This window comes from Rutidosis leptorrhynchoides, chromosome 1 (assembly GCF_046630445.1).
Source record: "Rutidosis leptorrhynchoides isolate AG116_Rl617_1_P2 chromosome 1, CSIRO_AGI_Rlap_v1, whole genome shotgun sequence".
NCBI lineage: Eukaryota > Viridiplantae > Streptophyta > Magnoliopsida > Asterales > Asteraceae > Rutidosis > Rutidosis leptorrhynchoides.
Genome location: NC_092333.1, coordinates 268,094,738 through 268,116,527, shown reverse-complemented (window position 1 = coordinate 268,116,527; position 21,790 = coordinate 268,094,738). Strand labels below are relative to the sequence as shown.

Genomic DNA, 21,790 nt, shown 5'->3' with positions numbered 1-21,790 from the left:
TTACATGTTCAAATCTTCAATTAAGATAGTTTTATATATATAAATCGAATGATGTTATGAACAACATTACTACCTCAAGTTTAGTAGGTAAACCTACTGGAAGTGACAAGAAATGATCTAGCTTCAAATGATCTTGGATGGCTTGAAAGTTCTTGAAGTAGAATCATGACACGAAAACAAGTTCAAGTAAGATTTTTATTCGAATTAAGATAGTTTATAGTTATAGAAATCGAATCAAAGTTTGAATATGAATATTACCTTGAATAAGAAAGATAACCTACTATAAATAACAAAGGTTTCTTGATCTTGGATGATTACTTGGATTGGATTAGAAAGCTTGGAAGTAATCTTGCAAACTTGATAGTATTCTTGATTTTATGAAACTAGAACTTATAGAATTTATGAAGAACACTTAGAACTTGAAGATAGAACTTGAGAGAGATCAATTAGATGAATAAAATTGAAGAATGAAAGTGTTTGTAGGTGTTTTTGGTCGTTGGTATATGGATTAGATATAAAGGATGTGTAAGTTTGTTTTCATGTAAATAATTCATGAATGATTTCTAATATTTTTTGTAATTTTGTGAGATATTTCATGCTAGTTGCCAAATGATGGTTCCCACATGTTTAATGACTCACATGGACTGCTAAGGAGCTGATGATTAAGTGTATATACCAATAGTATATACATCTTAGAAGCTGTGTATTGTACTAGTACGAATACGGGTGCATACGAGTAGAATTGTTGAAGAAAATGAATGAGGATGTAATTGTAAGCATTTTTGTTAAATAGAAGTACTTTGATATGTGTCTTGAAGTCTTTAAAAAGTGTACTAATACATCTAAATACACTACATGTATATACATTTTAACTGAGTCGTTAAGTCATCGTTAGTCTTTAAATGTAAGTGTTGTTTTGAAACCTTTAGGTTAACGATCTTGTTAAATGTAATTAATTCATTGTTATTATACTTAAATGAGATGTTAAATAGTTATGTTAACATGATAACATGGTGTATGAATATATCTTAACATCATATATATATATATATATATATATATATATGTTAAAATACTATTACAACGATAATCGTTACATATATATATTGTTTCGAAATCCTTAAGTTAGTAGTCTCATCTTACTTGTATAGTTCATTGTTAATACACTCAATGATATACTTAATTATCATTTTATCATGTTAAATATAGTATATCAATATCCTAATACAATACATATGTATTTAGTAAGACGTTGTTATAACGATAATCGTTGTGTATAATGTTTCGAGCTTCATAAATTCAATATTCTCATTTTTTATGTATATCACACATTGTTAATATACTTAGTGAGATACTTACTTATCATAATCTCATATTAACCATATATATGTCCATATATATATCATCATGTCGTTTTTACAAGTTTTAACGCTCGTGAATCGCCGGTCAACTTGGGTGGTCAATTGTCTACATGAAACTCATTTCAAATAATCAAGTCTTAACAAGTTTGATTGCTTAACATGTTGGAAACATTTAATCATGCAAATATAGTTTTCATTTAATATATAATCATGGATTAATCATGGAAAAGTTCGGGTCACTACACTATATGTCTTACTGGCATGGAAAAAGTTATTTTTCCTGTTCTGATGTCGGACATACCGCTTATTATCATTGACTAGGAGAGTGATTCAGATTCATCTGCTACTTCACCTACTGTTGTTGCTGACTCACCGATCCCGTCACCGCTACCCTCCGACGACTCTGGTGATTCGTCTTCTGGGGATAGTAGTCACTCACCTGACTTGATGGTCATCTCTGACAGTGACAAGGATCCCGAGGAGATCCCAGCTCCACCCAGCCCTAGTCTCCCAGGGCCACAGCATCGTTCCGATGATACCGTGATCCCTGGGGTAAACGGGGGCAGTCCATTTCATAACGAACATGGACATTGGGTCAGACGCACCGCTGACGGACGGGTTGTGCCGATTCCACCTGGAAGACATCGGATCATGACCACCGGCCGGACCTATTCTCCCGTACGTGATGTACCTGCACCACCTTCAGACGACTCGGACAGTTCATCATCAGATGAGACCAGCGTGGAGGATCCCGAGGAGGATTCTGAGGAGGACTCCGAGGAGGAGCCTGTACCGCCACCTTCTACCCCGCCGAAGAAGCGTTACCACTACGATGGTACTGTTATTCCAGGGGTAAATGGAGGCAAGCCGTTCGTGAACGCACATGGACAGTTGGTTAGGGTCACCGCCCGTAAGCGGGTTGTGCTGTTTCCTGCTGACCCATTTGTGCGTAAGGTCGCCCGTAATGTGCCATCTACTTCTAGTGCTACATCCGCACCACCTGGACCATCTGCACCACCGGCACCACCTGCCCCACCATCACCTCCCACCCTCGAGGAGCTGATGAGGGAAGTGTGTGCCCTACGTGCCCGGGTGACTGAGCTCGAGGACCAGGTGTCCCACATGATGGACATCATTTATCCACCATCACCATAGGACTATTGTATTAGATTTCTTTATGTATTTTCATTAGTAGTTTCATGTTTTCATTCATGTATTGTACGAAAACTTGTGAATTGTATGCAACTTTTTTTTTATTATGAATGGAATTAATGTTGTTTGAATTATTGTACGACGTTTTATTTAAGATATTATATGATGGTTTCTGTGTTATCTGTAATTAGTTTGCCATACGTAGTTAACATGTATTGTGTTGATTATATAATTGATTACCATATACTATGACTTTATTACTTATTGAATAATGGATTTTGACTTAAGTCGAAATTTTTATTTGGAAGATCGATGACGAGAGGAACACCCACTGCTTCACAAATTGAGGAAATGATAGCTGATCGAGTGGCCATAGCTATGGCAAATGCCAGCCCAGCACAAACTCCGCCGGCTAACCAGAACGTTCAGAATGGGTGCACTTACAAGGAATTTCAGAGTTGCAAGCCACAAAATTTCAGTGGAACGGAAGGGCCAGTTGGGTTAACAAGATGGTTTGAAAAGTTGGAATCAGTGTTCCATGTGAGTAACTGCTCCGAAGTGAACAAGACTAAGTACGCCTCCTGCACGCTGCCAGATGACGCTTTGAGATGGTGGAACACTCTTGCCCAGGCTCAAGGAATCGACGAAGCTTATGCAACACCATGGGAGGAGTTTAAGAGGGCTATGATAGAGGAATACTGCCCCAGAACTGAAATTCAGAAAATGGAAGCAGAGTTTTGGGAACTGAAAGTCGTAGGAACTGACCTTAATGGCTATAACCGGAGGTACTTGGAGTTAGCTTTGATGTGCCCCACAATGGTTACTCCTGAGTTCAAACAGTTGGAACGGTATCTGTGGGGACTTCCCAAAGACATCCAGGGAAATGTCACTTCTTCGAAACCAGCGAATGTCCCGGAATCGATGCGCATGGCGCACACCTTGATGGATCAGGTTATCCGTCAAGAGCCAGAGAAGGTGAAATCAGAATCGGGAGCAAGTAATGGGAAACGCAAGTGGGATGGAAATAAGGGTAAAGGTATTGATCAGATACCACTTGAAACGACCCAACCCGTCGATTTCTGGCCCATAAAAATTTTTTCTTTTTAATATACATTAAATAACACTTTAGGTCCCATTACGCAATTCCCAAAACATATTTGTTATCATAATAAGTTCAACGAACTTAAAAACATACAATAATAATTTAAACTCTTTAATACAATAATACGTTAGTTAAATCATAAACCGATTTATACTCATGACCCATTTGACTAAACCAATATACGTCACATGAGCCGACTAGTTACTTTACACAAAACTGAGCATGGTGATTGGGACTACGCTACCCAATCCAAAATCGAGTCCAAAAGCAGGATCTTCTAAAGCAACCTAGCCAAGATCTCTAATCCCCACGCTAACCCGAGCCGCCGTCACGCGAACCTATAAAAATATCAACAACGAGAAGGTAAGCTAATGCTTAGTGAATGTAAAGGCACTATACACATACATATGCATAAAATGACTATGCATCACCAAGCACACAAAGTAAACACATACCACCTCCGCATAGTAAGCAAGCTAAAAATGAGCTCATACACAAAGTAGCTACACGCTACGTAAACACCAAGCTAACGCCACAAGATTAGCTGCAACACAACAATGAGTATATACGCACACACAATAAATATAATCAACAACATCAACAAGGTTAACCCCTTAACCTAAACCACATGAAGGTTGGCCGAACTTCACGCGCCTTAATGAATCCGAACTTCACGCGACTCACTACCTTCAAACAATTTGACTATTAAGGATGGCCGAACTTCACGCGCCTTTATGAATCCGAACATCACGCGACTCATACCTTAGTCAAACATCACAATAGGGTTGGCCGAACATCACGCGATTCACTACCCGAATCATCTCCACGACAAATGCTAGCAAAACCCATCGCCAAAGGGGTTTATCCAATACGCTAGCCAATCACAACATCAAGGGTAGTAACCCAAAACGCATAAGCGTATCACATGGACCCGAAGCACAAGAAGGGTCCATTCTCCCACACAAACATAGAGTAAACCCGAGCAAGGGTCACTCTACACACATGCACCCATTTTACACATACATATGCGTATAGTAAATTTACACTCACCTTAAACGCCTCGATGAAGTGCAATCCAATCCCGCAACTCGCCAATGGAATGTACCTATTCCATTTATCGCATAATCATCAATACAAACTCATTTGGACTCTCGACCCGCCCAAAGGAACAACAAGTGCAAATTACACCCTTTTGCACTTTTAACGTTTGTGTTAGGTCCGAAACCAACAAGACCAATTCCCGCGTACCCGAAATACCTAACTGTACCAACTTTAGCACTCGAACGCATTTTAATTCGACTTTCGCTCGAAAACCCATTTTGACCCTTAAAAGTCAAAATCTCACCATTTACAAGTTTTGACTTCAAAACGCCATTAACTCGATTTTATACTTCAACTTAACTCATTTTAAGTTTATAAACCTAACACAAACGACAATCGAACCGAATTCACCAACAATCCCAAATTTTGACTCTACTCAAGATTAGTCAACTAAATGAACACAAATGGTTTTCATTACTTCAATAATCACTAAATACTAGTGATTACACTCATTTGCAAGTCTCACATGTATAAACTTGCTCACCAAACCCAAAACCCGCCTACAACACCAATAAACCCGTTTTCTAGTTCACATCTTCCATTAATGAACTAATGGGGTTGTACTCATGAACAACCATTCAAACCCTAGATATGAACAATGAAGCACAAGAAAGAATTTCGGAGTTAGAACTTACCACTAGTATCACCGCGTAGCTAAGAACGAGGAGAACGACGTTTCCTCTTGCTCCAAAGATCGAATCTAACTTCTTCACTTTCAAATCTCACTTTGAACGTATTGGGGTTTGAAGAGAATGAGAGAAAATGGAGAAGAAAAAGAAAATGAAATGAATAAATGAGGTGGATGGACCAGATCTCATAGATATGATCTGTCCAATACGCGAAAAGACCAAAATGCCCTCGAAAACCCTTATTTAAAAATGTTGGTCAGCACTTTCTGCCGTTATAGGCCGCGGCGCGGCTCCTGGGCCCGCGGTGCGGCTTAAAGCTGAAAAACCAAGTCGAGCTTTTTAAAAGAACCAGCCATCAGCTCATGTTATAGGCCGCGATGCGGCTAGAGGGCCCACAGCGCGGCTCGTGTCTGGAACAGATTTTTGGGATGTTACATTTTTTGTTTTGTGCTTCCAACTGATTACTCGCCGATTACTCGGCCTCGGCCGAGTTTTGCAACCCTGGTATGTATTGTTGAAATAGTTGTGATATGGATTATTGTTTAAGATTGAATGTGATTTATTAATGCATTTTGCAAGCATTTCATGCAACTAGAAATCTCTCGTTTGGTGATGCTACTAAGGTATGGCAATAAAAAGAGATGTAGTCATTTTGGTGCTCTTATGCTATAAATACCTCATTTTACTTATTGTGTTCCCTCTTAATGATCAATAACAAGCATGTGGTCAGCCGCACGTTGCTACAAGGGACCACATTTTCGTATGTTGTTTACTAAATATTTAAGGTGAAGGAAATTGGTGCTGGTTTTTAACTGCCATTGTGAGCATGTTTTAGCATAGTTGCTTTTTTTACATCCAAAAATACATGCTCTATATTACTAGTTAAGTGCATGTTTAAGTCATAGAACAAAATACATTGTTTAAAGAGCATAATGTAAGGCCAAAATTATATTCTCGTTTGCAGTTCCTGTGCTTCTTCAGTCCTTTTCATCTCTTTAGCAGGCGTGTGTGTCATGATGATGTAGTTAGTGATGAATGTATGTTTAGCGCTTCAGTTATTGTAACTTCTATCTTTTGTGTTTACCTGGTTCAAACGGTAGTTGTCGCTTTGCACGTAAAGTGTCTTCTTGGGAACTCGTAGCATCTGCTGACGAGGTTGCTGTTTCCAATGTTGAATCTGGAGGGTAGTTTTTGTATTAGTTAAGTCACTTTATTTTTTTCTCACTGTCAATTATACGTTTGTTACCATGAATAAAGTAAAAATGATGAGCATACATAGTATGATTAAACAAACCGCTAAAATTACATGTAGGCCAATTTTTAGGTAATTACCTACTGCAATTGCTGTTGAATGGATTATTACATATCAAAATCATTATTTATTGGTAATCAAACTAATATATTCACATCATCATTCTACACACTCAATAATTATTCATTCATTCATCAGAAGTGGTGTGTTATTGTACATGATGCAAACTGAATCTTTTAATAGTTACCTTTAATATATAACGAAGAGAAGATATTGATTGTTTTTAACACTTGCTTTAGGTTTTGAATGTTGATTTAGTTATCGCGTCACTCTGAACACAGCCCATGTAATATGATTTCGACATGTAACAATTTGATTATTAAAGAAATTCATTATTATAGTGTATATAGTACCTCTGAGGATGAAGTCGGTGGCAACCCTTTGTTAATGTATTTCACTAATACAGCTCGTGGATGTTACCATTTCTTGAAACTCCCATAGCATCCTACAACCGAAACGAAAACCAAAAGCAACACAGATTCAAGTAGCAATCAGAACACGAACTTAGGCTCAAATTGTCGTATAAAGGCCAACTTATGCCTCATTGCCGCATGTCTGACACGGGAGGCAACTCGACAACAGTAACATTGTCGTCAACACCCTCACCAAGAACACATTTATTACGACCACACTTCTTTTGTTGTTTTCTACTTGTCAAGTTTCCATTACACTATAACGGACTAATACAACACTCAACCAAACTAACTTATTATAATAAGAAAATAATCAACTACAAATACCCTCATATACACAAACATTCGCATACCATATAAATAATAGACATGAAATCCAACTAACATAATTGTAGAAGAATAATATATAATAGCAATAATAAACAACCAACCCCAAAAATAATCCCCTTACAATTTAACAATGTGAAAAGAAGGCGCCCAAAATACCTAAATCAACAAATATAAATAGCAATCAATTAGCCAACATACCAACGGAGATTTTAAATTTCAACACAAAGGGCAGAAATCAAGCAGCATGTAAAAACGATTATTGAAAAGATCACTTCTTAATATGTTTCAGCTAGAACTATTCTTATTTGTCACATAATATAGTATAATTTTCGGCTATTCTATTTTTTTACTTTCGAAAGATAAATGTGAAACTAGACAACCTTCAAAAAGACTTTATTTTCTAGATTTGCTTATAATCACAACTCAGTAAATTCAATTAAAACCATATCATAACTAAATCCTAAATGTATTAACTACTAACTTAAAAAAAAATTATTAGTTATGTATCCCAATAATTACCGTCGGTAAACAAAACAAAATAAGTAAAGTTCTAATACACGACTTGTATATGACGCTACTAGGAAATTAAAACAATAAATACTACCTGGAACATTAAGGAAGAAGACGTTCACAGAGATGATGACTGGAACGAAAAGGATAATGCATGTGGAATCTAATTCAATAAATAAATAAAATAAATGAAGGGTTGTAAACCAATTTAACCTCAACAGCAGCGGTTCCGGTGGCAATGGCGGTGTCGGAAGCAACGGCGGTGCCGGTAGCAATGGCGGTGGTCTACCGGCTTTTTTAGCTATCTATCGACTATCGATTCACAAAAGTTAATCGCCAGAAGAAGCATCTGGAGGTATTAGGCCGTGGAGAAATGGGAGGATAAAAAAATTAAGAAACCCAAGGTAATAAATATTAAATATCTAATGGAATCAAAAGACAAAAATACGTCACATGGCTGGTGTAAAAAGACACTCCTAAACAAACTAACAGAGGCAGCTCTAATGATATATAGATTAATTTGATATTGATAATAACAGATGATAATAATGAACTGCATGGTATTACTTTTTAACACTTCTTTAGCTATTCTTTCTAACTTGCACACATATTGACCAACCCATCTTTTGTTTGTTTTTATACCACTGCAGCTATAAGAAAAGTGAGCTAACAAAATACGGAGGTGAAAATTAAACTCATCGACCAATATCAACTTCTGCAGCCTACAGTTTTTCCTGTTGCAAACATTATCAACTAAAAGGCATGTGATTATGAATGTATCCACACCATATGCTTACTCTGATTGCAAAGAGCCAACATCAGTACTTATGAGGTCAACCGCTCTTCGACCGCAGCGAAACACGGTTGACCACCATAATGTTAAAGACAAAAATAGGTATGCAATCTATTTTAACATTTTATTATAGAAGTTTCACGCTGTTCTCCCATACTAGCAGTCCCCTTAACCATTCCTTTTCGGGAGAAAGAGTATAAATAGTGCTGAGAAGAGTAGCCATAGAACGATTGTTGTTACGATCAAAGTTGCCCATTCCCTAACCATCTGAGAATGCACACTTTATCAATTTCCAACCCTTTTTTTACGACAACATACAACAAACTGAATAACTTGCTATAATTCCAATAAAGTGGTTCTCGATGTTGCGTCCTTAATGATTGCCGAATTAGTATAGATCAACCGAGCCCGCCCACCTAGTAAACTGAGACATGCAACCAATGTCCAAGAGATTCATATAACAATAACACAATAACAGAGAGGGTGAGTATTCAAATTAAATACAAAAATTCCGAGTTATTTTAACAAATTTTTGCTCACTTGTTATCAATCACGACATCTTTTACAATCATCTTCTTCTTCTTCTTTAGTTCCAAACTCACCGGGTCTTGATTCGGGCTGGTTTCTGGAGTAGGGTCAGTAAACAATTTTTTCAGCGTCACTGCTGCTTATCAGGGATTTTCTATATGTTCACCTTAACAGGCATACGCTTACACCACCTCTTCGTTTTATTTACATCAGAGTCAACAATTTTGTTCTCAACGTGTTCCTGTGCGTAAATATCAAATTCATTTATCAAATTCAGATTTGTAAGTATGCACAGCCCATGAAATGTGAGGGTTGATCATATTTACAGATATGAATCTGATTTATGAATTTTATATTTAAGCACATGAACGTTGGGAACATAATTGTCGACTCTAACGAAAATAAAAGGGGGTGGTTTAAGCTTAAGCCTGCTAAGGTGAACATATGGAACACCCTTGATATACAAAAACAGCAGGAAAAAAAATTGGTTACTAACCCTACTCCAGAAACCACCAGCCCGGATCAAGACCCAAAGAGTCTGGAACTAAAGAAGAAGGTGAAGATGATGATCGTAAAATAAGTCATGATTGATAACCAAGTAAAAATTTATTTAAATAACACAGAATTTTTATACTTACTCTGATCACTTATCCTCTTTATTATTGTGTTATTGTTATGTAAAGCCCATGGACGTTGGTTGCATGTCTCATTTTTAGTTGGGCGTGCTCAATTTACCCATGTTGATTCGGCAATCATTAAGAACGCAATATAGAGAGCTACTTTATTAGAATTATAGCATTATCAGTTTGTCGTATGTTGTCAAAAATTGATTGGAAATTGATCAAGTCTGCATTCTCGGATGGTTGGGAAAGGACGAATTTGATCGCAAAAGCAATCGTTCTAGGCCTACTCTTCTCAGCACTATTTATACCTTTTTTCCCAAAAGGGAATTTTTAAGGGGACTGCTACTGTGATGGGAAGCGGGAAACTTCTATAATAAATTGCTAGAATAGATTTCATACCTTTTTTTTTTTTAACGGCAGAAAGAATAGATTTCATACCTAATTTGGTATCTTTACAAGTATGCAGGTCAACCGCACTTCGTTGCGGGTGAAGAGCAGTTGACCTCATACGTACAGATGTTGGATCTTTGCAATCAGAGAATGGTGTGAATACATTCATAATCACATGCCTTTTAGTTGATATTGTTTGCAACAGAAAACTGTAGGCTACAAAAGTTGATATTGGTCCGTGAGTATAATTTTCACCTTCGTATTTTGTTAGCCCACTTTTCTGATAGTTGTAGCGGTATAAAAACATACAAAGGATTGGTTGGTCAATATGTGTGCAAGTTAGAAAGAATAGCTAAAAAAAGTGTTAAATAGTATGACCAGGTATTTCATTATTATTTGTAGTTATTATCAATATCAACTTATTGATCGTGATTCATTATTACTTGTAGTTATTATCAATATCAAATTATTGGATCATGAAGAGGGAACACAACATGTCAAATGAGGTATTTATGAGAAAAGAGCACCAAAATGACTACATCTCTTCCTATGGCCATACCTTAGTAGCAGCACCAAAAGAAAGATTTCTCGTTGCATGAAATGTTTGCCAAAATGCATCAGTAAACCACATTCAATCCTACACAAACAATAATCCATATCACAACTATTTATACAATACATACCCATCCATCAACTCCATCAACGCGTACATGTAGTGAACAATGAAAGTGCAATTATGCTAAAATAAGCTTCATATTCTTCCTAACAATCTCCACATTAGCCCTGTTGTGATTTAGCGCACTTTCAAGACCCCGAGAAATTAATAGAACAATTAAGCAATAAATAAAGACACAAGGATTTACGTGGTTCGGCGTGAGGCCTAGTCCACGGGCGGAAGCAGAGATGGATTTTACTAGCAAATATGGCAAACCCGAGGTTACAATGTATCACTCAATCTAGGCTCCGAAAATACTAACAAAGTATTTGGACCACTCACTAGATTATTACACTTCCCTCGTAACTCACTCGTATAGAATTTTATTTAACAATTCTATACTCTCTCTATTTTCTACAATACTTCTCACAAGAGTGTTATAGACTCTTTCAAGTATTATGTAACTTGAGATGGGATTTAAGATGTGAAGAATGGGATGATTGAAATGAAGCTATGTGGTGGCCTTATATAGGTGAAGAAGACCATGAGAACATGAAGTGTAAACAAGTGACTTTGCATGTCATGCCATCTGCCTTATTTGAATTCAATTGTCATCTTTGTTGAATATTAATAAACCATGTGCCCATTCTATTGGTAGGTAGCCAAACATAGACTTCAACTTGGAATTGAGTTACCCTTTTCTATACCGTCCAACAAATCTCCACCTTAACGAACATTCCAATCCTTTGCTATCCGTTATCAATCTCTGCTTCCTGTCAGCCCTCTCGGGCTCATCACTTTCTTCGAACGCCAACCAAGTCCAAACAGTGTTCGAACTTGTTTGTAGTAACGGGCTTAGTCAACATATCTGCCGGATTATCTGCCGTGCAAATCTTCTTGACAATTATAACTCCTTTTGATATGACTTCTCGAATAAAGTGATACCGTACATCAATGTGTTTGGTTCTCTCATGATACACTTGGTTTTTAGTCAAATGTATGGCACTCTGGCTATCACAATGCACTACAGTTTCGTCCTGTTGCAAACCCAGATCACCAACCAAACCCCTCAGCCACTTTGCTTCTTTCACACCCTCAGTCAGAGCCATGTATTCCGCTTCAGTTGTTGACAAAGCAACCGTCGATTGTAATGTTGCTTTCCAACTAATAGCACATCTTCCGAGAGTAAAAACATACCCCGTCTGAGACCTTCTCTGATCCAAATCACCAGCATAGTCTGAATCAACGTATCCGGTAACATTAGTATTACCACCGCTATCAAATACTAAGCCAATATCTGTTGTCCCTCTGAGGTACCGTAGAATCCATTGCACCGCTTTCCAATGAGCTTTCCCTGAACAATCCATATATCTACTCACCACGCTTACCGCCTGTGCAATATCCGGTCTAGTACATACCATAGCATACATGATGCTACCCACAGCACTAGCATATGGAACATGTGACATATGCTCTACCTCCTCCTCAGTTTCTGGTGATAACGCCGATGAAAGTTTGAAATGTGCAGCAAGTGGAGTACTAACCGGTTTGGAGTTATCCATCCCAAAACGCTGAAGAACCTTCTCAATATATTTATTTTGTGACAAATACAATTTTCCTTCACGTCTATCTCTGATAATCTCCATTCCCAATATCTTCTTAGCTGCACCCAAATCTTTCATCTCAAACTCACTTTTGAGTTGAGATTTTAACTGATCGATCTCAGACATGTTTTTCGAAGCAATCAACATATCATCCACATATAACAGCAAATAAACGTACGAGCCATCTGGAAGCTTCTTGTGATATACACAACTATCATAATCACTCCGCGAGTAACATTTACTAGTCATGAATACGTCAAACCGCTTATACCATTGTCGAGGTGATTGCTTCAAGCCATATAATGACTTTTTCAGCAAACAAGCATAATCTTCCTTTCCTTTGACCACAAATCCCTCTGGCTGGTGCATAAAGATCCGTTCCTCCAACTCACCATGTAAGAATGCTGTCTTGACATCTAGTTGCTGCAGCTCCATATCAAGTAAAGCAACCATGGCAAGTAACACGCGAATAGATGTATGCTTTACGACCGGTGAGAAAACTTCATTAAAGTCAACTCCCTCTCTCTGAGTAAAGCCTTTTGCTACAAGGCGTGCTTTGAACCTTTCATCTTCTACACCCGGAATTCCATCCTTCTTTTTGAAGATCCATTTGCATCCAACAATCTTCTGACCTTTTGGCGGTTTCACCAGCTCCCACGTATGATTGTTATAAAGAGACTCCATCTCTTCATTCATAGCTACAGACCACTTTGCAGATTCTGGGCCACTTATAGCTTCACGATATGTAGCAGGTTCTTGGACTTCTATATCTTCTGCCATACTCAGGGCATAAGCTACCAAATCTGCATGCCCGAACCGTTGTGGTGGTTTTATTGCTCGTCGTTCTCTATCTCTTGCTAGATTATAATTCTGTAGATCATGTTGTTCATCTGACTGATCTTCTGGTGTCATTTGATCAACACCAGAGTCATGTACATCTTCTACAACGGGCTCGACAGGAGTATCTTGTACTACTCCTTGTGAAACTTCTATTTCTTGCTCCACCTGCTCTTCAACTTCACGATCTTTTCCAGCAACTACTTGTTCCTCCTCTGTCTTTTTCAACATAGCAGACTTATCAAATGTCACATCCCTGCTGATGAGAAATCGGGATGATTTACCATCAGGGCACCACAATCTATAACCCTTCACCCCATCTGCATACCCTAGAAATATGCATCTCTTAGCCCTCGGCTCAAGTTTACCATCTTTCACATGAGCATAAGCAGGACAACCAAATATCTTCAAATCACTGTAACTTGCAGGGGAACCTGACCATTTCTCCAAAGGAGTTTGACAATCAATTGCCGTTGATGGAGACCGATTTACCAAATAACAAGCTGTGTTGACAGCTTCAGCCCAAAATATATTTGGTAATTTTGCATTTGAGAGCATACACCTCGCTCGCTCAAGGAGCGTTCTATTCATCCGTTCTGCAACGCCATTCTGTTGTGGTGTAAACCGCACTGTGTGGTGTCTCACAATGCCTTCGTTCTTACAGAACTCATTGAATTCGCCTTTGCAGAATTCCAGTCCATTGTCAGTTCTCAAGCGCTTAATGAACTTTCCAGTCTGCTTCTCTATCATCATCTTCCATTGCTTGAAATTGACAAAGACTTCATCCTTACGTTTAAGGATATAAACCCATACTCTTCTCGAATAGTCATCAATAAAGGTTAACATGTATCTCGCACCACCTTTTGAAGGAACAGGAGATGGACCCCAAAGATCTGAATGGATATAATCCAAAGTACCTTTCGTCCTGTGAACGGCTGTGCCAAACTTTATTCGGCTCTGTTTTCCGAATACACAATGCTCGCAGAATTCCAATTTTCCGATATTCTGACCGCACAGCAAACCTCGTTTACTAAGCTCCATCATTCCTCTCTCGCTCATGTGCCCAAGGCGCATGTGCCATAACTTGGTGGTATCTACATCTTTAGCCGATGAAGAAACTCCAGACGCACCAGTAACCGTGCTACCTTTTAACAGGTAAAGGCCGTTACACCTTTCACCTTTCATCACGACAAGTGCACCTCTAGAGACTTTTAGTACTCCACCTCGGGCTCGATACTCGCAGCCGATGGAGTCCAGCGTACCCAAGGAAATAAGATTCTTCTTCAATTCTGGAACATGCCTGACATCTGTCAACGTCCTCACCGTGCCATCATACATCTTGATTTGGATCGTTCCTATGCCAACAACCTTACAAGCTACATCGTTTCCCATAAGGACTTTACCACCATTTATTTGTTGATAGGTAGTAAACCAGTCCCTAATAGGACACATATGATAAGAACAACCTGAGTCAAGAATCCACTCATTACTTGAGAGGCCATCGGTAACACTAAGAACATTTGCACCATCAGAATCATTTTCTGCAACCGCGGCAACTTTATCGGCTCCCGCTGCATTCCAAGTCTCTCTTTTTCCTTTTAAGTCTGGACAGTCTCTACGCATGTGACCTTCCTTGTGACAATTGTAACACTTGATCTTTCTAGATCTTGGTTTCGATCTAGAACGACCTTTGTTGTTACTACTTGATGCTCTATCATTACGTCTTCCTCTTGCCACCAAACCTTCTGCACTCTCTTCCAGATAATCCGCCGAGGATTTCTTCCTTAACTCGCTAGAGTTCAAGGTAGATTTGACATCCTTCATGGAAATAGTTTTTCTACTATATAGTAGAGTTGTAACCAAATGCTCGTACGATTTTGGCAAGGAACATAAGAAAATTAATGATTGATCTTCATCATCAATTTTCACACCAATATTATTCAAGTCCAAAATTATTTTATTGAACTCATCGATGTGATCATTTAGTGAACCTTCTTTCATCCGAAGAGTATACAACCGTTGTTTCATATACAACCGGTTCGTGAGACTCTTAGTCATATATAGAGTTTCTAGCTGTTTCCAAAGTCCAGCCGGTGTGGTTTCTGCCGCAACTTCTCTAAGCACACAATCGGCAAGATTTAGAATAATCATGCCGTGTGCCTTTTCCAGAAGTTCATCCTTCTCTTCATCTGTCAACTTTTCGGGTAGATGTTCTCTCCCTTTCAAAGCTAACAAATAACCTTGTTGGCTCAGTAGAGCCCGCATCTTCATTCGCCAAAGACCAAAATCGTTCTGGCCATTAAATTTCTCTACGTCGGACCTTATTATCGTCATCTTGTATATTTAATCACAGCTATAGCTCTGATACCAGTTTGTTGTGATTTAGCGCACTTTCAAGACCCCGAGAAATTAATAGAACAATTAAGCAATAAATAAAGACACAAGGATTTACGTGGTTCGGCGTGAGGCCTAGTCCACGGGCGGAAGCAGAGATGGATTTTACTAGCAAATATGGCAAACCCGAGGTTACAATGTATCACTCAATCTAGGCTCCGAAAATACTAACAAAGTATTTGGACCACTCACTAGATTATTACACTTCCCTCGTAACTCACTCGTATAGAATTTTATTTAACAATTCTATACTCTCTCTATTTTCTACAATACTTCTCACAAGAGTGTTATAGACTCTTTCAAGTATTATGTAACTTGAGATGGGATTTAAGATGTGAAGAATGGGATGATTGAAATGAAGCTATGTGGTGGCCTTATATAGGTGAAGAAGACCATGAGAACATGAAGTGTAAACAAGTGACTTTGCATGTCATGCCATCTGCCTTATTTGAATTCAATTGTCATCTTTGTTGAATATTAATAAACCATGTGCCCATTCTATTGGTAGGTAGCCAAACATAGACTTCAACTTGGAATTGAGTTACCCTTTTCTATACCGTCCAACAAGCCCTATACCTTTGATATGCGAGTGGATTTTTGCCAGTCTCGGTATGATAACTTAGCACCCTTTTAATATAATTAAAATGCAAATAGGTTGGTGAATGAAGGCTTTTTCTTCGTCGACCACCACAAAAGTGATCTATGCTGTTGAATTAACCAAAGGAAAAGCGAAAATGATTATAAGAGGTGGTGGTTTAAGTAAATATGTAATGGAAGTCACTCATCCTTTCTTCTCGGATCGTTTTTTGGGGAGAAACTTTATACGTTAGAATACCTATAATGTTGACCTTCAGTCCAAAATACTAGCTGCACATTAAATGATTTGGTTACAAATCAATGAAGTAACACATTATCAATATTTTCAAAGCACAACCAAGATGTCGGTTTATATTCTATTACATACTGAAACTTATAATCTAAAAGTTCAACTGGATTTCCACTTGAAACTATACTTGTAATCTAAGAGTCCCAACTGCCTATCTAAAACACGGCTTATTGTGCAACTTCCCTTTAATCAACTTAAATATTATGAACAGATAAACTAAGCTAGCAATGATAAAATATTGTAAGATTATAAACCAAGGTTGTAAAACTCGCGACTCGGGGAGTACTCGGCAGGAGGTTTTTGAGGAGTAATCGGCGACTCGGGGAGTACTCGGGGGAGTAATCGGATGTTGACTTTCGTTGACTTTTTAAGATAAATATATATATTCTCATATATATATGTTAAATATTAAACTTCTTAAATAAAAACTAATTAATTATATCTCAAACTAATAATGTTTTATGTTTTAACTTGGTAAATTAAAATTTAAGGACCGAATTCTCAATGTATTTGTAATATGAGGGAGTTTGATATCAATTAATAAAAGGTTTAAGAGTGGATATCAAGTTTGTTCCTATTATTAATTAGATATAAATATATAATAATTATTTATATGTATAAATAATACACTTATAAATATAAATATATATGTTTATTTTATATATATTAATTAGATTAGATATATTAAATGTAAATTTTATCTTAGACTTTACTCCGTATTACACCAAGTACCTTTTCAAAATCAAAATATATAATATATGTTGTAATGCTCCAGCCTGTCACTTTTTCAAGTGGACAGAATTAAATATTAATATTGGAGTAAAATATTAATACTCCTATATCCCAAAAAATAGAGAGAATTAAGTCCACATGTTTTTCTCTCCAACCTGTCACTTTTTCTCTCCTCCCAACATACGCTCTCTCTTTTTTATGTGCACCATCTTCATCTTTTTCTTTCCAAATCCTCACCGGAGCCACGTCTTTACATCTTCCATCTTTAATTTTCTCAACTACTGTCATCTTGTTTACAGATCTATCAATTATTCAGGCTTGGTTGCCGTTGACCGCCGTTGAACGTCGTTTGACTGCCGTTGACTGGCAGTTGACCGAGTTACTAGCCGAGTTGACTGCCGATTTCTCGCTGAGACAATCTTGACGACTAATCGCCGAGAAATCGGCCGAGTAGCCCGAGTTTTGCAACCAGGTTATAAACCAAGAAAACAATGGTCAAATAGACGCTTAGAAATCGGTAGGACCACTAAAGTTAAAGCTAGAAAAATACTTGACATGAAAAAAAAAAGTTTGAAGCAACCTCATTAAATCCAATAACAAAGCACCCATCTTGACAACATCTTCATGTGACGATAATTTCACAGAGCGGGAGTGATATTAAAAAAGGTACCAACCAACAATTGTTGATGCATTTACATGTTAGATAGGCATGACATTAAAATTCTGATCGAAAAATAGGCAGTACACATAAAACTAAGAATTGACATTGTTGTTAGATTCACATTATATTCTAATGATAAGCCATAAAACGGGTAGTAGACATCAAAATTCTAGACCTGAATATCTTTCGACTGTTATAACACATACATAGTGTCTAACAAACTACACTTTTGATTTCTGCAGGTGCTGGCATTCTGGTAAAAGTCAAAACATACCAATCAAAATAAAGCATGCATACCAGGTACAAATTGAGGTATTGTAGAGATACAAATTGAAATATTTTGTAGAGATGCAAATCACTTCACATTACCATCACCAACCCCAACCCATATAACTGACTTGTTGGAAATTTGAGTGTTTGCTGGCTGTCTTTCCAAGTCTCACGTAGTGAAAAAAGAACACAGCTATTAAAAACTATCAAAATCAGGTATGTTTGTATATGGTGACAAACAGTAACATATGGACAGCTAAAGGCCATTACAATACACCAGAACACTTGTGGTTCAATTCACATGTTTAGAAAATGTTTCAGACCATTGATCAAACATCTATCAATTAAAGCATACAAAAATAGCACTAATGCAGTACAGATACAGTGAAGATTAACATTTAGTATTATACGAAATCTAAAGAAGAAGAATGATGCTAACATTGGTATCAATTATAATGGCCATGTGCTACTGTTATACATAAACATGTAATTAAACTAAATAATCAACAATAGACATTAGGGCTATAGTTAACAACTGCATTACCTCAATAAGAATGAAATGATAAATATGCCTATTTGCCTTGATAACGTTATTACATTTCAGATGCATAACCATTCACCGTCGAAACCTGCAAAATTACAACAACCTGGATGAATACTTGTAATGCATCAAATCTAGTACTTCTAGTACTAACTTTTTGACTTGTGAAATCAATTGAAAACAATTTGTAATGAAGCTGAACAGATCTGGTAAGTTGCTGGACTGATCTGATTTGTTGATTGATGAATTAATACAAGAACACCTAAAAAACAGAAAATAAAACTTGCTGACTTTAAGAATAATAACAGCAAATAAGATAGAGAGAATTCACCACTATAATCTATAAAGGATGTTATTTCACCAAGATTAAAGATAAATGAAACACTTCAAACCACCAAGATCATAAGACCTCTAAAGAAAAATGAAGATTTAAGGTAAACAGAGCTTGACTCCATTAGAATTCATATTCATTAAAAACTGCATCCTTACATTCCAGCATTCCCCTTTTATAGAGGAGTCAATTCTAGAACCTTCTATTCGCTAAACAAAATAAAACAAAAGCTGAAAATTTCAAAAGGTTATTCCCTAGTACAACCATTTCAACCAATAGAATAACAAGCAAGCATAACAAACATAAAATCAGTTAGAAACATGTATTGGGACCACTTTCTGCTGTTAGGATCACTTCCTTGGCATTCTAAGCTCATTTCCAACTAAATAACTTAACTAAAACTACTACAATCACACACATATATGTTTCATATCCATACAAACATAAAGCATGTGATTTGTTTATTGAAAGCAAGTAAAGTAGGAATGGTAATGGCCTAAGCCACCCATTTAAGTAAGCTGTATCCTTGGCTAAATGTAGGGTCACCAAATAACATCTCAAAATGAGACAGCAGGTATCACAACCATAGCTTGACTCGTATCCATCACCAAATCGGGTTCTGATATAAGCGTATCACTTTTAAAATCAAAACTGCAGCATCAAATCTAGAGTTTAAGATAACATACTCAGAAATTGCAAAATTTTACTTAAATTGGCATGAAGTAAGAACACAATCGAAAAGTAAGATAACATATAAAAGCTAATACTCACCAGATCGCATAAAGTAGGAACACAATCGAACGAAATACTCACCAATTGCAAATCTGAACAACAAATCAGCAAACGACTACCTCGTTAACCCCTAGCAAGAAGCCACGAAATTTTAGCAATCATTGAAGCCAAAAACTCAAAATAAACAACCATTGAAGCCATAAAAAAAAACTCTTAATCGGATGGAAAGAAAAAACTCTTAATCAGATGGGAAGAAAAGAATACGAAGCAATTAAAAAAGCCTACGCTGATTCAAAGAAAAAAACAACCCCACGCTAGAATCAAACATGTGATGTGACCTTCTGAATAGCTAAGGAAACGACTGAAGCGAAGACGTATTTATTAACCTTAGCAAGAAATAAATTAGTTATTGTTATAAAATATGTAGATCGGATGTTAATTTTATTATTATTATATTTCTTGCATAGTAATATTTTATACTATAAATAGACATGTATGGTAGCCATTTAAGGTGCACCATTTCTCTTGAAATATCAATATCAATATTTCTTCTCTCCTTCTTCTCTCTTTTTCTCTCTTTGTTCTTATAACCATTAAAGGTAGTTATAAGCCTACTGAATTATAACACGTTATCAGCACGAAAAGCTTAGTGTAATTAAAAGATATCTCAAACGATCACGAATCACTAATCAAGGTATGAAATTATTAATAATTTTCAGACTCGAATATATCAAATTTTGGACTACTAACATTTATATTTATGTTATTTAAGTTATATATGGTCAGTTATACCACCTGAATTATATTTCTGTAATCTAACTTTTACTAACTTCACTAACATTTATATTTATGTTATTTAAGTTATATATGGTCGGTTATACCACCTGAATTATATTTTCTGTAATCTAACTCTTATTAACTTCACTAACATTTATATTTATGTTAATAAGACCTCATGATTGTACGCAACACGTCATTTGATAACACGGTACTTTATGTACGCAACACGTCATTTGACAACACGGTACCATGGGTCGAGATTAATTCCGATCAATACGAATACGACGAGGTCTTTATATGTTATCTAACATTTATGATTACTTATGCAATTAATCATTATTTATTTCATGCATACTAATGTTTATTCTTAAATTTATAATTTTAAAAGTTAAAATAAAAAAAATAGTTTGTATTTTTATTAAAAGTAAATCTTAAAAGTTAAAATAAGAAAAAGTAGTTTGTACTTTTATTAAAAGTAAATCTTAAAAGTTAAAATACAAAAAGTAGTTTGTATTTTTATTAAAAGTAAATCTTAAAAGTTAAAATAAGAAAAAGTAGTTTGTATTTTTATTAAAAGTATATCTTAAAAGTTAAATTAAAAAAAAAGGGATGGTAAAATTGAATAGTTTTTTGTCAAAAATGAAGTATTGAAAATGAAGTGGTCTCCTTCTATAACTAAAAAAAATATATACTTTTATCAAATGAATTTTTTTGTGGCCGACAATTTCAAACACGAGTCCGTGTTTAGTTTATCAAGAATATCTCTTGCTTTGGTGAAAGGTCACGATCACGATATCAGGTGTTGTGAAAGAATTAAAAAATTGGTCAAGTGGCCTTTTAAAAACTAGAAAAAAAAAATTTAAACAAAAAGTTTTTTTTATATATTTATAATTTACGGGTAACGTAAAAAAAAGGAAGTTTTTTTTTAAAAAAAAAAAAAAAAACAAAGAAAGTGTTTAAATGAGTTTTACAGAAAGGGGGAAAGCAAAGTAAAAAAAAAAACTTTTTTTCAAACAAAGGTAAATGAAAGTAGGACTTAATACAAGAAAAAAGTAAACATCTCCTAGACGTAATAAAATCTATCAATGATAAGTATTAGACTTGATGAGCTAAATGTGACAAA

At 36.3% G+C, this 21,790-nt stretch overlaps 2 long non-coding RNA genes across 2 annotated transcripts; both read right to left on the bottom strand.

The window, feature by feature from the left end:
• Positions 1–6,115: 6,115 nt before the first annotated feature.
• Positions 6,116–9,682, bottom strand: LOC139869372 (uncharacterized). Its single transcript, XR_011766049.1, has 3 exons — positions 7,522–9,682; positions 7,011–7,102; positions 6,116–6,522 (listed from the first exon to the last, which is right to left on the bottom strand). It is a non-coding gene; the product is annotated as an uncharacterized lncRNA (long non-coding RNA).
• A 9,077-nt stretch (positions 9,683–18,759) lies between these two features.
• On the bottom strand, positions 18,760–20,295 carry LOC139869367 (uncharacterized). Its single transcript, XR_011766046.1, has 3 exons — positions 20,173–20,295; positions 19,927–20,017; positions 18,760–19,820 (listed from the first exon to the last, which is right to left on the bottom strand). It is a non-coding gene; the product is annotated as an uncharacterized lncRNA (long non-coding RNA).
• Between the last annotated feature and the right edge of the window lie 1,495 nt (positions 20,296–21,790).